Below are 9,541 nucleotides of genomic sequence, written 5' to 3'. Positions count from 1 at the left end.
ATCTTCTGAAACCCCACTGAATGGATCTTATAGGAGCCAGAAAAACCAAGACCACACTGCCTCAGTGTACCCCCATCTCTCTGCTGGCATGGTCCTCTCCTGTCTGCTCAGGCCACAGATTTCTTCCCTCCTCCTCTTCGTTTCTTCATTCATTCAATAAATATTTACCAACTCTGTGTTGGACTGTGCTCAGTGCTGCAGAGACAGTGCTGAGCAATGTAGTCCTAGACAGTGCCCAGTGGACCACACAGTCTTAGCAGAGGCAACCACACCTGCAATGACAAGGAAATATAGGACATGCTAGGATGGGGTAACATCGAAGGCAGACCCAACCCAAAGGCCTGGGGAGACTTCCTGGAGGCAATGGCATTTAGGCAGGTACCTAAAGGATGAAAGGGAATCACCCAGTAAAGAGATGGACCTGTTTCAGGCAGACGGTACAGCATAAGCCAACACCCATATGCCCCAAATAATGGCTGGAATATAGGACACCTGGGAGGGAGTAGTAGAGGCAATATGGAGCTAGATAGTGGGCATGGGCTGGGCCATGTGGGACCTTACACATCATGCTAAGTTCAGCCTTTATCCTTAGAGCAATGGAGAGTCATTCCAAAACTTCCACTTGAAGCATGTATATGTTATCAAGGGCAAGGAAGGGGAAGAGAGACCAGTTCCTTACCTTGACAAATACCATATTGTCCCCTTCATTTCAGTACGCTCTCTTCTCTCTTTCTCTCTCTCTCTCTATGAGCACTGGCAGAAAAGATTTCTCATCTTTTGCAGTTCTCTCTCACCCAAAATCGCCTTCCAAAGTCTCTCTCTCTCTCCTTTATTCCTCCACCCCTCTTTTCTAAAGTATATGTTCACTGGTAAAAAGAACTTCTAAGCATCTATTATTATCAGTCCTCGTGCTAAGTATGGTGGATATAATGGCAGGTGAACACACACACACTACCTGATCTGTGAGCATTCACAGCTCTGTTACTGTTCCCTAAAGAAAACCCCAAATAAGGAAATGATAGATATTTTCCCCTGGATAATGGAACAGAAGTTTAGAAGCACAGAACAACTTTTTTCCCCAAAAAGAATACCTCAAATGATTTCACTCATCTGTGGAGTATAACAACAAAGCAAAAACTGACAGAACAAAACAGCAGCAGACTCCCAGAACCCAAGAATGGACTAACAGTTACCAAAGGGACAGGGCCTGGCTAGGATGGGTGGGAAGGTAGGGATAAGAGGGAAAACAGGGCCTTACAATTAGCACACATAATGGAGTAGGGTCGGGACATGGGGAAGGCAGTATATACCGAGAAGACAAGTAATGATTCTATAGCATCTTACTACACTGGTGGACAGTGACTGTAATTGGGTACGTGGGGAGGACTTGATAATAGGGGCAGTCTAGTAACCATAATGTTCAAGTACTTGTACATTAACAATCTCAAAATTTTTAAAAAAAATGCCTCAGAGACTACATATCTGGGTTGAAATGAATCACTGGCTCATGTGGAAGCAAGTTATAAGCTGATGTGTGAAGGCCACGGCGGTCTCTTAGCTTCCCCATCTCCTCTCCCTGCTTCACTCAGAAATGTTTTTGTGAAAATGTTTCAAATTGCTGTAGTATACTGTCACACCAGGGCAGGTTTCCAGGAAAAGAAGTGGCAGCAACTTCTCTGCCACCACAGACATGAATGTTTCTCAGTTATTTATATCCCACAGCACGTGAACACCACCACACGCCTGAAGGCGTTACAGGGCAGGAAAGGAGAGTGGGACAGGTGAGAGGCGACTAAGACACAGCTGGCAAAAGAGGAGTCATGAAGTGGGTAGAACATACATGCAGGCAGTTTACATAGGATTCAATGAGGAGGCATATTAAGTGAATCAACTTCACTGGCTAAACTCACATCCCATGGGTGGTACAGATTGAGGGCTGATACAGTGGGAGGCTGACTCTTTGTAAGCTTATAACAGTTAATCTGTGAGTATTGACTGACTACCTTTGTACTAGACGCACGGAGAGATACAAAAGAACAGAAGTCCAATGAGGATGGGAGAGGGTTTTTCCAAAAAGTCAAAGAAGAAATACTTCCAAACTCCTTCTGGGAGGCCAGCATCACCTTAATACTAAAACCAGGCAAAGACACCACAAGAAAAGGAAATTACAGACCAATATCGCTGACAAACATACATGCAAAAATACTCAACAATCCACTTCTAGGAATTTACCCTAAAAAATGCAGCAGCCCAGTTTGAAAAAGACGCACCCCTGTGTTTATCGCAGCACTATTTACAATAGCAAAGAAATGGAAGCAAACTAAGTGTCCATCAGTGGATGAATGGAAAAAGAAGATGTGGTACATATACACAGTGGAGTACTCTTCAGCCATAAGAAGAAAGCAAATCCTACCATTTGCAACAACATGGATGGAGCTAGAGGGTATTATGCTCAGTGAAATAAGCCAGGCGGAGAAAGACAAGTACCAAATGATTTCACTCATATGTGGAGTACAAGAACAAAGAAACACTGAAAGAACAAAACAGCAGCAGAATCACAGAACCCGAGAATGGACTAACAGTAAAAAAAGCAAAAGGGACTGGGGAGGATGGGTGGGAAGGGAGGGATAAGGGGGAAAAAGAAAGGGGGCATTATGGTTAGCATGTATAATAAGGTGGGGAGGGCATGGGAAGGGAGAAGACAAGTAGTGATTCCACAACATCTTACTACGTTGATGGACAGTGACTGTCATGGGGTTTGCGGGGGGCACTTGGTGAAGAGGGGAGCCTAGTAAACATAAAGTGCTTCATGTAATTCTAGATAAATGATAACAAAATAAAACAAATGAACAAACAAACAAACAAATAAAAGAAGAGCAGCAGAGTTAGGACTATTCCCTTTGTGGTAAGATAGAACTAAATTTAACATAGTGTTCCACTTATTCTTATAAGGCCACAGATTAACTGTTGAATAGCCTTAGTTTCCTCATGTCTAAAATACGGAAGGATAACACAGCCAACCTCATAGTATATAATTTAACATGATTAGCATAATTCCCACTGCACAGCAAATACACAATAAGTATTAGCATGTATCTATTATAAGTTCTTCCTATCAAACATGAACTCATTAAAGTAAATTTTTTATGGAGAATATAGGACCAACCTTAGATAGGCTGGTGAAGACCAGATCTATTCAATACCCTGGAGATGTTACTTTTGCAAAGACAATGTGCTATAAAGAATTTTTCTCCTCTTTATTTTTCCAGTCAGCTCACACAATACACTTCTTGTTACTGAGAGCCAACAGTAGGGAAGCTCACTGTAATTAAAAGACTGGTCTTCTGGAGAGAATGCTTAATAACAGGCATGAAAAAGTCTGAGTAATTCTGCATTTTCAAACACTTTCCTCAAGTTAATTTAACCTGACCTGTTTGTGAACCACCTAGAAAGTCTAGAATCAATATGTCCAGGCTGAAAACAATGGATCAGAGAGAAGAGTAGACAAACTCCAATTGGCCAGTTCATTCAGATCAGGGGACCTTGGGAAAAAAAAGCAGGGGAAAACACATTTTATATGCTCCAGATGCTAACAGTTCAGATTTGCAATGGGAATTTTTTGTATTTTGTGTATTCTCTAAAGGAAAAATCTATCTTTATGCATATATATATGTGTGTGTGTGTGTGTGTGTGTGTGTGTGTGTGTGTGTGTGTGTGTGCTGCAGGCATAGTGGGAAAAACACTTTGTATACTGAAAAGACAAAACATAAAAGTGGTTCTGAGCAAAAAAAAAAAAATACTCCACAAAATATTAGTACAACAAATTCAAAAATTCATCAAAAAGACCATCCATCATGAACAAGTAGGACTTATTACAGGGAATAAGAACAGTATTAGAAAATCCATCAACATCATCCGTATCAACAAAAAGGAGGACAAAAACCATATGATCATGCCCACAGATGCTGAAAAAACATTTGACAATATTCAACATCCATTCATGATAAAAACTCTCAACAAAATGGGTATAGAGGGCAAGTACCTCAACATAATAAAGGCCATATATGACAAGCCCACAGGCAACATCATACTTAACAGCGAGAAGCTGAAAGCTTTTCCTCTAAGATCGGGAACAAAACAGGAATGCCCACTCTCCCCACTGTTACTCAACATAGTACCGGAGGTCCTAGCCATGGCAATCAGACAAAACAAACAAATAAAAGGCATCTAGATTGGTAAAGAACAAGTCAAACTTTCACCATCTGCAGATGACATGACATTGTACATAAAAAACCCTAAAGACTCCACTCCAAAACTACTACAACTAATATCTGAATTCAGCAAAGCTGCAGGATACAAAATTAATACACAGAAATCTGTTGCTTTCCTAGATGCCAACGATGAACTAGCAGAAAGAGAAATCAGGAAAACAATTCCATTCACAGTCGCATCAACAGGAATAAAATACCTAGGAATAAACCTAACCAAGGAAGTGAAAGGCCTACTATACCCTGAAAACTACAAGACACTCTTAAGAGAAATTAAAGAGGACACTAACAAATGGAAACTCATCCCATGCTCTTGGCTAGAATTAATATTGTCAAAATGGCCATCCTGCCTAAAGCAATCCACAGATTCAATGCAATCCCTATCAAAATACCAACAGCATTCTTCAACGAACAGGAATAGTTTTAAAATTCATATGGAACCACAAAAGACCCCAAATACTTAAAGCAATCCTGAGAAGGAAGAACAAAGCAGGGGGGATCTCGCTCCCCAACTTCAAGCTCTACTACAAAGCCACAGTAATCAAGACAATTTGGTACTGGCACAAGAACAGACCCACAGAACAGTGGAACACTAAATAGAGTCCAGGTATTAACCCAAACATATGTCGTCAATTAATATACAATAAAGGAGCCATGGACATACAATGGGGAAATGACAGCCTCTCCAACAGCTGGTATTGGCAAAACTGAAGAGCTACATCTAAGAGAATGAAACCGGATGACTGTCTAACCCCATACACAAAAGTAAATTCGAAATTTGATTCAGATCAAACACCTGAATATAAGTCATGAAACCATAAAACTCTTAGAAAAAAACATAGGCAAAAATCTCTTGGACATAAATATGAGTGACTTCTCATGAACCTATCTTCCCAGGCATGCGAAACAAAAGCTAAAATGAACAAGTGGGGCTATATCAAGATGAAAAGCTTCTGTACAGAAAAGGGCACCACCAATAGAACAAAAAGGCAGCCTACAGTATGTGAGAATATATTCATAAATGACAGATCCAATAAAGGGTTGACATCCAAAATATATAAAGAGGTCACACACCTCAACAAACAAAAAGCACATAATCCAATTAAAAAATGGGAAGAGGAGCTGAACAGACACTTTTCCAAAGAAGAAATTCAGATGACCAACAGACACATGAAAAGATGCTCCACATCACTAGTCATCAGAGAAATGCAAAATGATGTATCACCTCACACAAGTGAGGATCGCCACCATCCAAAAGACAAACAACAACACATGTTGGCGAGGTTGTGGAGAAAGGGGAACCCACCTACACTGCTGGTGGGAATGCAAATTAGTTCAACCACTGTGGAAAGCAGTATGAAAGTTCCTCAAAATGCTCAAAATAGAAATACCATTTGAGCCAGGAATTCATTCCACTTCTAGGAAATTACCCTAAGAATACAGCAGCCCAGTTTGAAAAAGACAGATGCACCCCTATGTTTATTGCAGCACTATTTACAATAGCCAAGAAGTGGAAGCAACCTAAGTGTCCATCAGTAGATGAATGGAAAAAGATGTGGTACATATACACAATGGAATACTATTCAGCCATAAGAAGAAAACAAATGCTACCATTTGCAACAACATGGATAGAGCTGGAGGGTATTATGCTCAGTGAAATAAGCCTGGGGGAGAAAGAGAAAGACAAGTACTAAATGATTTCACTCATCTGTGGAGTTTAAGAACAAAGCAAAAACTGAAGGAACAAAACAGCAGCACAGTCACAGAAGCCAAGAATGGACTAACAGTTACCAAAGTGAAAGGGGCTGGGGAGGATGGGTGGGAAGGGAGGGATAAGGGGAAAAAAGGGGGCATTACTATTAGCAGACATAATACAGGGGGGATATGGGAAGGGCTGTAGAACACAGAGAAGACAAGTAGTGATTTGATAGCATCTTACTACGCTGATGGACACTGACTGTATTGGGGTATGTGGGGAGGTCTTGGTGATGGGGGCAGTCTAGTAAACACAATGTTGCTCATGTAATTGTAGATTAATCATACAAAAAATAAAATAATAATAATAATAAATTTTTTAAAAAGATTATCATTTAAATTTGAAGGAGGGATTACACAATTTCAAGATAAGCAAAAGCTGAGAGAATTTAGCTCCCACCAACCATCTCTACAGTGTATTCTGCAGGGACTGCTATAGATGGAAGTGTTCCTAAGGTTCAACAGCTGTCACCAGAGGTAACAACAATGGATAGACAAAGAGTACAGAATATGATACCTAATACATAAATAATGAGGAGGAAAAAACACAACAACCTTTAGATTGTGTTTGTGATAGCATACTTAAGTGAGTTAAGTTAGCTTCTTAGATAGTAAGGAAGGGACCCTTTAACCTTTGGTAACCACGAATCTAAAGCCTGCAATGGCAGTAAGTACATACCTATCGATATTCACCCTAAATGTAAATGGTCTGAATGCACCAGTCAAAAGACATAGAGTCACTGAACGGATAAAAAAACAAGACCCATCTATATGCTGGCTACAAGAGACTCAGTTCAAACCCAAAGACATACACAGAGTAAAAGTGAAGGGATGGAAAAAGATACTTCATGCAACTAATAGGGAGAAAAAAGGAGGTGTTGCAGTACTTGTACTGGACAAAATAGACTTTAAAACAAAGAGAGTCACAAGAGACAAAGACAGACATTACATAATGATAAAAGGGTCAATCCAACAACAGGATATAACCATTATAAATATCTATTCCCCCAACACAGGAGCACCTACATATGTGAAACAAATACTAACAGAATTAAAAGGGGAAATAGAATGCAGTGCATTCATTTAGAAGACTTCTACACTCCACTCACTCCAAAGAACAGATGAACCAAAGAGAAAATAAGTAAGGAGATAGAGGCATTGAACAACACATTAGAACGGATGGACCTTACAGACATCTACAGAACTCTGCCCCCCAGAGCAGAAGGATACACATTCTTCTCAAGTGCACATGGAACATTTTCAGAAATAGATCATATATTGGGGCACAAAAAGAGCCTCAGTAAATTCAAAAAGATTGAAATTATACCAACCAACATCTCAGATAACAAGGGTATGAAACTAGAAATAAACTACACAAAGATGACGAAAAGCCTACAATCACATGGAGGCTTAACAACATGCCCCTAAATAACCAATCGATCAATGACCAAGTAAAAAGAGATCAAGCAATATATGGAAACAATCTGTGGGACGCAGCGAATGCGGTGCTAAGAGGGAAGTATATTGCAAAACAGGCCTACCTCAGGAAAGAACAACAATCCCGTATGAACAGTCTAAACTCACAATTAACTAAACTACAAAAAGAACAACTGAGGCCCAAAGTCAGTAGAAGGAGCGACATAATAAAGATTAGAGCAGAAATAAATAAAATTGAGAAGAATAAAACAACAGAATCAATGAAAGCAGGAGCTGATTCTTCGAGAAAATAAACAAAATAGATAAACCCCTAGCCAGACTTATCAAGAAAAAAAGAGAGTCTACACACATAAACAGAATCAGAAATGAGAAAGGAAAAATCACTACTGACACCACTAAAATATGAAGATTATAGAATACTATGAAAACTATATAGTAACAAACAGGACAACTTAGAAGAAATGGCCAACTTTCTAGGAAAATGCAACCTTCCAAGGGTGACCCAGGAAGAAACAGAAAATCTGAACAGACCAATGACCAGCAAGGAAACGGAATAGGTAATCCCCAATGACAAGGACGACAGGAGCCTCGGGAAACAGTTGTTAATCCTGGAGGCGCTGCCTCTGCCGGCCTCTCCCCCACCGCCCCGCCACGGGTCCCACCCGACCCTCGGCTCGCCCGGGCCTCGCCCCCGAGGCCGCAGCCGGAAAACTGCGCACACGGCAAGACGCCCGCCGGCCTCACCGTCTGCGCGGCCCGGCACGGCCCCTCTGCCTGCGGCCCCGGCCCGGGCGGCGGTGGCAGGTCGGCGACGCGGCCCCAGGCCGGGCCCCGCGAGCCCCACCGCCGAGTCGGCCGGCCCCGCCGGCCACGCGCGGCCCGCCGAGCCCCTCGCACGGCAGCCCTCTCACCGGTCCGCCGCGCCCGCAGGCAAAGGCAGGGGTCCAAGCGCCCCCTCCGGGCCCCGCGGCCACGTACCTCCCAGCCCGCGGAGCTGTCGCTGTCGCCGTCACCGCGGAAGCGGGGCCCGCTCTGGACTCTCCGCCGCAGGTCCGAAGGCGCTAGGCTGGGGGCGGCAGAGCTGGATGAGCGCAGATCCGGCCGGGGCGGCGGCTCCAAGTCCGGGCCGATTGCCGTCCTCCGCCCGCCGCGGGAGAGCCGCGAAGGGGCGAGTGCGGCGCCGGGAGCCCAGCCGGCGCGAGGAGGCGATCCGAGGCCGGGTGACGAGGTAGGTGAGGCCGGCGCCTACGCGCCGGGAGGAAGGCGCAGCCGAGCACAGCGGGGATCCACCATCTCGGCTCCGCCGGGCTCGCTGCGCAGACGGAACGGCGGGACGGAGGAGCCCGGACACGGGCGGCTGACCGCAGCACGGACTAAGCCGTTGGAACAGCTCCACCTGGCGGAGCTCGCCACGCTACTGACTCTTCAATATGGCGGCTGCGGCGCCTGCAGCTACTACGCAGCCGCCAGAGTTACGTTTTCTTCGCGCGCGCCCGGTGACTGCCTGCTCCGTGTAGCCGCTCCCTCATTGGCCGCGAGTTCCATCAGTCGGGGGAGGGCCTGAGGGAGGCCACAAGCTCAATGGCTGCGACGGCCGTCATACGGGGACGGGTCTGGGCGGGACGCTACTCGCTCATTGGCCGCGAGGGCTGTCAGGCGGGGTCTTTCATTTTGTTCAGTGTACTTTCTGCTTTTTCATGAGATGACCCACGTGTTTGTTTGTTTGTTTGTTTATTTTCGTGTTATTAATACACAATCACATGAGCAACAATGTGGTTACTAGATTCCCCCCATTATCAAGTCCCACTCACATCCCATTACAGTCACTGTCCATCCGCGTAGTGAGACGCTGTAGAGTCAGTACATGTGTCTCTGAGTTGTACCGCCCTCCCCGCGCCCCCCCCTGCACTATGGGTGCTGATCCTGATGCTCCTCATTCCCCTTCTCCCTCCCACCCACACTCCCCAGTCCCTTTCCCTTTGGTAACTGTCAGTCCATTCTTGGCTTCTCTAAGTCTGCTGCTGTTTTGTTCCTTCAGTTTTTGCTTTGTTCTTAAACTCCACAGATGAGTGAAATCATTT

At 44.1% G+C, this 9,541-nt stretch overlaps 1 long non-coding RNA gene across 1 annotated transcript in view; it reads right to left on the bottom strand.

Moving 5' to 3' along the window:
• LOC118970478 (uncharacterized) overlaps positions 1 to 9,007 on the bottom strand; it is a 102,783-nt gene extending 93,776 nt beyond the window's left edge. The window contains exon 1 of the long non-coding RNA XR_012123834.1: positions 8,439 to 9,007. This is a non-coding gene — a long non-coding RNA (uncharacterized lncRNA). The remainder of the gene's footprint in view (positions 1 to 8,438) is intronic.
• Between the last annotated feature and the right edge of the window lie 534 nt (positions 9,008 to 9,541).

The sequence above is a fragment of the Manis javanica genome, chromosome 12 (assembly GCF_040802235.1).
Source record: "Manis javanica isolate MJ-LG chromosome 12, MJ_LKY, whole genome shotgun sequence".
In the NCBI taxonomy this organism is placed as follows: domain Eukaryota; kingdom Metazoa; phylum Chordata; class Mammalia; order Pholidota; family Manidae; genus Manis; species Manis javanica.
This window is presented reverse-complemented; position numbering and strand designations above follow the sequence as displayed.